We start from the raw sequence: 7948 nt of genomic DNA, 5'->3' as shown, positions 1-7948 counted from the left end.
CCCCGCCGCTGTCTCCAATCGCCCCGCCGCTGCTCCCGCTCCACCGCTGTCCCCGCCGCCGCTCCCGATCCACCGCTGTCCCCGCCGCCGCTCCTGATCCACCGCTGTCCCCGGCGCCATGCTCCCGATCCACCGCTGTCCCCGCCGCCATGCTCGCCACTGTCCCCGCCGCCGTCGCACCCACCTTTTTCAGCTGCTGCTGCCCCCGAATCGGCCCCCACTGTTCCCGATCGGCGGCCGCCGCCGCCGCCTCCTTCATCGGCTGCCCCTTCTCCATCGCCACACCTCCTATCCCTCCATGTGCTGCAAGCCACCCTCCCCCCACGTGGGGGGAGGGTGGCTTGCAGCACATGTGGGGGGAGGGTGGCTTGCAGCACATGTGGGGGGAGGGTGGCTTGCAGCACATGTGGGGGGAGGGTGGCTGGCTTGCAGCACATGTGGGGGGAGGGTGGCTGGCTTGCAGCACATGTGGGGGGAGGGTGGCTGGCTTGCAGCACATGTGCTGCAAGCCACCCTCCCCCCGGGGCCCCCCCTCCTCCATGTGCCTTCTCTCTCTCCCATCAGACTCTGCCCCCCTCCCCGATCTGCTGCCTGCTCTCTCCCATTTTCCATCTACTGCCCCCTCTCACCCTCCTCGATCTGTTGCCTCCTTCATCTGCTGCCTCTTCTGTCTGCTGTGATCCTGCTGCCTAGATCCATCCTGTAAGGTAGGTATCCCCATCTCACCTCCCCCCATCCTCTGCCGCTCCTCCATCCGCTGCGCCATTTCCCATCCATCCGCTGCGCCATTTCCCATCATCCATCCGCTGCGCCCTTTCCCATCCTCTGCCGCTCCTCCACCCGCTGCGCCCTTTCCCATCTTCCATCCGCTGCGCCCTTTCTCATCTGCCGCCCCGCCCTCTCGCATCGCATTATCCAGCGCAGTTGCTCGCTTCCAGACTGCAGTGGATGATGCGATGCGAGACTCGTGCATTGCTCTCACGTTTGGCACTGGTCTTGGCAGGCGCTCATTTTTTTTTTTTTCTACTGATGTCTGTATTTTTTATTTCGCCAAACTAATTTTTTTTGTATGGGGGGGGTCTAGTTTCCAAAATGGGATCACATGTGGGGGAGCTCCATTGTTTAGGCACCTCAGGGGGTCTCCAAATGAAACATGGCGTCTGCTAATAATTCCAATCAATTTTACTGTGAAATGGCGCTCCTTCTCTTCTGAGCCCCGCCGTACGCCCAAACAATTGATTTCCACCACATATAAGGTATCGTCGTACTCAGGAGAAATTGCACAATACATTTTATGGTGCATTTTTTCCTGATACCCTTGTGGAAAAAAAAGCTACCTGTTTGAAAAAACAATTTTGTGGTAAAAAAAATAAAATATTTTCACGGCTGAACATTACAAACGTTTGTGAAGCCTCCAGGGGTTCAAAGTGCTCCCTAAACAGCTAGATAAATTCCATGAGGGGTCTAGTTTCCAAAATGGGGTCAATTGTGGGGGAGCTCCATTGTTTAGGCACTTCAGGGGGGTCTCCAAACGCAACATGGCGTCCGCTAATAATTCCAACCAATTTTGCTGTGAAATGGCGCTCCTTGCCTTCCGAGTCCTGCCGTGCGCCCAAACATTTGATTTCCACCACATATGGGGTATCTGCGTACTCAGGAGAAAATGCACAATACATTTTATGGTGCATTTTTTCCTGATACCCTTGTGATAAAAAAAGCTACCTGGTTGAAGCAACAGTTTTGTGGTAAAAAAATGTTTTTTCTTTTCACGGCTCAACGTTATAAACTTCTGTGAAGCCCCCAGGGGTTCAAAGTGCACATCAAACATCTAGAAAAAATATTTGAGGGCTCTAGTTTCCAAAATGGGGTCACTTATGGGGGAGCTCCATTGTTTAGGCACCTCGGGGAGTCTTCAAACCCGACATGGCGTCCGCTAATGAGTGCAGCTAATTTTGCATTCAAAAATTCAAATGGCGCTCCTTGCCTTCCGAGTCCTGCTGTGTACCCAAACATTTGATTTCCACCACATATGGGGTATCTGCGTACTCAGGAGAAAATGCACAATACATTTTATGGTGCATTTTTTCCTGATACCCTTGTGATAAAAAAAGCTACCTGGTTGAAGCAACAGTTTTGTGGTAAAAAATTTTTTTTTTCTTTTCACGGCTCAACGTTATAAACTTCTGTGAAGCCCCCAGGGGTTCAAAGTGCACATCAAACATCTAGAAAAAATATTTGAGGGCTCTAGTTTCCAAAATGGGGTCATTTGTGGGGGAGCTCCATTGTTTAGGCACCTCAGGGAGTCTTCAAACCCGACATGCTGTCCGCTAATGAGTGCAGCTAATTTTGCACTCAAAAATTCAAATGGCGCTCCTTGCCTTCCGAGTCCTGCTGTGTGCCCAAACATTTGATTACCACCACATATGGGGTATCTGCGTACTCAGGAGAAAATGCACGATACATTTTATGATGCATTTTTCCTGATACCCTTGTGAAAATACTAATTTTTATGGCTAAAGTAACATTTTTGTGTTAAAAAAGTAAAATTTTCATTTTTTTGTCTACATTGCTTTGGTTGCTGTGAAGCTCCTAAAGGGTTAATAAACTTCTTGGATGTGGTTTTGAGCAGAGTGAGGGGTGCAGATTTTAGAATTGGGTCACTTTTGGGTATTTTCTGTCGCCTAGGTTTCTCAAATCACTCCAAATGTGATGTGGTACCTAAAAAATTTTTTTTTGTAAATTTTGTTGGAAAAATGAGAAATTGGTGATGAACTTTGAACCCTTCTAACTTCCTAACGGAATTTTTTTTTTTTTCAAAAATTGCGCTGGTGTAAAGTAGACATGTGGGAAATGTTATTTAGTAACTTTTTTGTGTGACATATCTCTCAGATTTATGGGCATCAAATTTCAAATTTTGAAAATTGCAAAATTTTCAAAATTTTCGCCAAATTTCCGAAATTTTCACAAATAAACGCAAAACATATCGGCCTAAATTTACCACTGACATGAAGTACAATATGTCACGAAAAAACAATCTCAGAATCGCCAGGATCCGTTGAAGTGTTCCAGAGTTATAACCTGTCAAAGTGACACTGGTCAAAATTGCAAAAAATGGCCGGGTCTTTAAGGTGAAAACAGGCTGGGGGCTGAAGGGGTTAATAACCTGTAGCTCCTATCTCCATTGACTTTAATTGAGACAGGATTTTTGGAGAGTAACTGTAAAGCGCAGGATTAAATTTTCCTGTCAAAACATAGTCTATGACATTCCCTGAGTCACATGGAGTGTCTGTGCAAAATTTTGTGATTGTAAATGTGACAGTGAAGATTCCTTTAACGGACATACACACATACACACACACACATACATACACTCAGCTTTTTATATTAGATTTTATATATTTTCTTTGACATATACAATGCTTCAGAGACATATACCTGGCTGCAAGCTTACTGCCAGGCTCTGATTCACACTTTCTATGATTTGAAGAGCAGTAGTCGAGTGACAAGTTCTCTGTAATACATACATTGTATTTATTTTATGTTTTTTTCATTGAGTTATATTTTAAAAATGTGCTAAATTTCATTTTTGCGCAATTATTTTCCCTGCACAATGCCGACTACGGAATGAGAGTGACTAAGAATCTGTCAGTGATCTCATTTTTAATGGGAGCTTGTAAATCTTTTTTCTCTTCTTCAATAAGCTCCTTTTCACTGTATAAAGAATACATAAGAGAAGAGCTCAACTCTCGTGTGGTCATAAATCAGTTAAGAGGAGCACAGCACTAGACAGAAAAGGGAGATACAAACTTTCCATCAGAACCGGATCATAAGCTCATTCTGTTACCAGCAACCTGAGCGGAAACAGACAGCTTTAAAGGACAAATAGTGCAAACATTTTAAAGAAATCTAATATATAAAGCTGAATGTGTGTGTGTGTGTGTGTGTGTGTGTGTGTCCGGTAAAGGAATCCGCACAATCGCATTTACAATCACAAAATTTTGCACAGACCCACTATTTGACACAGAGAACATCATAGACTATGTTTTGAGGGGGAATTGTAACCCTGAGGTTTGCAGTTATTCGCCAAAAAACCTGCCTCCATTAAACTCAATGGAGCTGGGAGCCACAGTGCAGCCAGAACTTCAGAAGAATGTTGGCATGTTACAATGCAGGGAAAGAGACAGACACAGACAGAGAGGGAAAGAGACAGAGACAGACAGGGAAATAGACAGAGACAGACAGGGAAAAAGACAGAGACAGACAGGGAAAGAGACAGAGACAGACAGAGAAAGAGACAGAGACAGACAAAGAGACAGATAGACACAGACAGACAGGGAAAGACACAGACAGGGAAAGTAAAAAGACAGACAGAGGCAGAGACAGACAGATAAAGAGACAGACACAGATAGACACAAACAAAGAGACAGATAGGGAAAGAGACAGACAGACATGGAAAGAGACAGACAGGGAAAGAGACAGACAGACAGGGAAGGAGATAGAGAGACAGACAGGGAAAGAGACAGACAGACAAACAAAGAGATAGAGGGAGAGACAGACAGACACAGATAAAGAGGGACAGACAGACACAGATAGAGACAGACAGAGAGTGTGACAGACACAGAGTGGGAGAGAGACAGTTACTATCCTGGGAAATGCCAGATACTACAGCTAGTACCATTATAAAAATGTTTTTAGCCCCAAAACTAAATTGATGCAGTTAATAATAAACAGAGGCAAATAAGTTATTCATATATTTTAAGGTTCTTTGAGATTGGGTCAATAAGGAGTTAATAAGATTAAATTTTTGAGGGACAAAATCAACTCCATTATATTATCAATTTAGTATAAAATATGTGTTTATATAATACAATCACTGGAGAGGAAATGGTTGCTTGTGAACCCGCTATTGGACATAAAAGAGTTGAGTCTATGAAAGTTTTTGGGGCACATTCATTAAAGGTCCCATTTTCTAATTAGAAAATGTGGTATAATGTTGCTGTATTTAACAAAAACATACAAGATATACAATAATGTGTTTTTATTATTTATATACATCTGTCAAATATCATTGAGGATGATGAGTACATGCTGTGAATTGACTGCACTGTTCTTACCTTATCCGGCAAGAGTGGAGACCATGCAAAGTAAAGCCACCAGGTTCTTCATGGCGGATGATGGGCGTCTTCTCGAATTCTCTTCTGCTCGTCCTTATTTCTGAACACAGGATTCATATAAATACAATTTGAGAAGGTAAAGAAATAATTGTATCATAGGATGGATGAGACCATTCCTAAAACAGCATGGCACATCACAATTCCTGAGTATCCCTGGCAGGACATTTTCTTCTCTACAAAGTTTAAGGTTTTTCCAGATAAGGTTCTGGGGCAATAAAACAATGAAATAATGACCTAAATTACATAAAATCCATTAGAATATCTGTCAATTTGTTCTTGCCTAAAATAGAATATGTTTAAATAATCTAAACAAAAGATATTTACCTTCCCTGAGGAACCATGGGTGGATTCACGTTGTTGGTGTGCACAAACTACGGTACTTTGTGTTTGTTTCTGGGTAAATTTCCAACACTGAATGAAATGTATATCCAATGTCTCAGTCTAAGTTATTTATAATATATCCCTAGGAGGGTTGATATCTATTTTTTAGTTAAAGTATTAAATGGATACAAAACACAACACACCAGCCTACCCACTTTTATAACTTCAATGCTAAAGATCATGAGACTCTACCATTGTTTAGTTTTACAAGTGCAAAAGAGAAAAAATAGGTTTAACCCAATCCAATTTTTTTTAAATTTCTTCTATATTAATAAAATACTTCAATTGTAACTGGTCAGCTGCCTTGTAAATACAACTTAAGGCGGGCTTTGCACGTTGCGACATCGCAGGCCGATGCTGCGATGTCGCACGCGATAGTCCCCGCCCCCGTCGCAGGTACGATATCATGTGATAGCTGGCGTAGCGAAAATTATCGCTACGTCAGCTTCACACGCACTCACCCACCCTGCGACCGTCGCTCTGGCCGGCGACCCACCTCCTTCCTAAGGGGGCGGGTCGTGCGGCGTCACAGCGACGTCACACGGCAGGCGGCCAATAGGAGCGGAGGGGCGGAGATGAGCAGGATGTAAACATCCTGCCCAGCTCCTTCCTTCCGCATATCCTACGGAAGCCGCGGTGACACCGGTAGGAGATGTTCCTCGCTCCTGCGGCTCACACACAGCGATGTGTGCTGTCGCAGGAACGGGGAACAACATCGGACCGTTGCGTCAGCGTAATTATGAATTACGCCGACGCTGCAATGATGATACGATTACGACGATTTTTCGCTCGTTAATCGTATCATCAAGGCTTTACACACTACGATATCGCATGCGATGCCGGATGTGCGTCACTTTCAATTTGACCCCACCGACATCGCACCTGCGATGTCGTAGTGTGCAAAGCCGCCCTAAGGCCCCCGTTACACGCAACAACATCGCTAACGATATTAGAAAAACAAAGACCAAGTACAGCAAACCTCATAATGATGGTAGTGTACATGAACCCCATAGAATACATACCAAAACTTGTGAATGAGGGGGGGTATTTACCATGTTTTTTTGGAGTAAGAACTACTGTACCACAATTGTGAAAAAAGTATACAGTTTTTATTAATACAAAAAATACAAAATGCTGGAAATCACATGTGATTGCAGTTAGTGATTAGACAAACATAGTTAAAATCCAATTAAATGAGACAGAGAAAAGAAGGTCACAGGAAGGGAGACAGGCTACCCCTTAATTTCTGTACGGTGAACAGGATAGTTTGATTATATTCTAGATGGCCATATAAATAACCAGAGAAACATAGGTATATCCCCTAAGATAGTAGAATAATGGAGTGTTTATACATGAAAAGTAACCAACAGGATAAGGTCCAAATCAGGGCCTGAACACAATAGTATGTAACACCACCAGCGAGTACATAGCATAATCTCAAATAAAGAAAAGAAAAAAAAATCATACAATGGTGGAGATTGGCACCTGAAGTACCTTCCTGTGGTATGTATAGCACCCAAGGAGGGGAGTCTGTCAGCCTGACATGTGGACCTGGTCCCAACACGTGTTTCGCAGGTGCTTCAACGGGAGACCGTCCGGTCTCCCGTTGAAGCACCTGCGAAAAACGTTCGTGGGGGCTGCTGCACTGATACCTTCTTGGATTTTTTACTCTTTGATAATATGAATTGTGCCTTGCAATCTTAACCTCACCGTCCTTATACATAATAACTTCTTATCTATATATCTTGTAATAGACTGACTGACTCTTACTGCTAAGCACATATTTAATAACTATCTGTCTTACTATCCTGCTGGTATATGCTGGTGTGCATTTTTCACCACTAGTGCCGTGTCCCCAATGTGTATTATTCCATCAGTCATCTGGGTGGTTCCATTTGATTCATTTTACCTAAATCTATTGTTAATAAAGCAATTTGAAGTTTATACTGTGTATATTGCTTGTTTTGGCTGTAAGATTGGTGTTACTTTATGTAGCAAGCAATTGTTGATATTGTGGTGTTGGTGTTACATTTTTTATTCTCTGTCAAATGGTGGATGTCGAAGAGAAACACAACTCAATTTTTATTACCATTATTTAGCATTTTTTTTATTTTTACATTTGTGCCTCTATTGAGCAACTTTAGTTAAATATAAGCTTTAGAAATTAAGAAGCACCATGTAAGTTATGGAGTGTCCTCCATAATGGAATGTTTTTCAGGCACTATTTTACTGTTGCATAGGCCTCCAGGTGATAAAATATAAATAAATCTACAGGGTGGGTCATAAGTATAGCTACACCCTGAAAAAATGGAAGTGGTTGGTTCCTGATATCATCTTACCATTTGTGGCATATTAGTACATGGGAGGATCAAAACATTTGAGGCCGGGTGACG

The sequence above is a fragment of the Anomaloglossus baeobatrachus genome, chromosome 11, assembly GCF_048569485.1.
Source record: "Anomaloglossus baeobatrachus isolate aAnoBae1 chromosome 11, aAnoBae1.hap1, whole genome shotgun sequence".
Lineage (NCBI taxonomy): Eukaryota > Metazoa > Chordata > Amphibia > Anura > Aromobatidae > Anomaloglossus > Anomaloglossus baeobatrachus.
The sequence above is the reverse complement of the archived record's forward strand: the minus strand, read 5'-3'. Positions refer to the sequence as shown.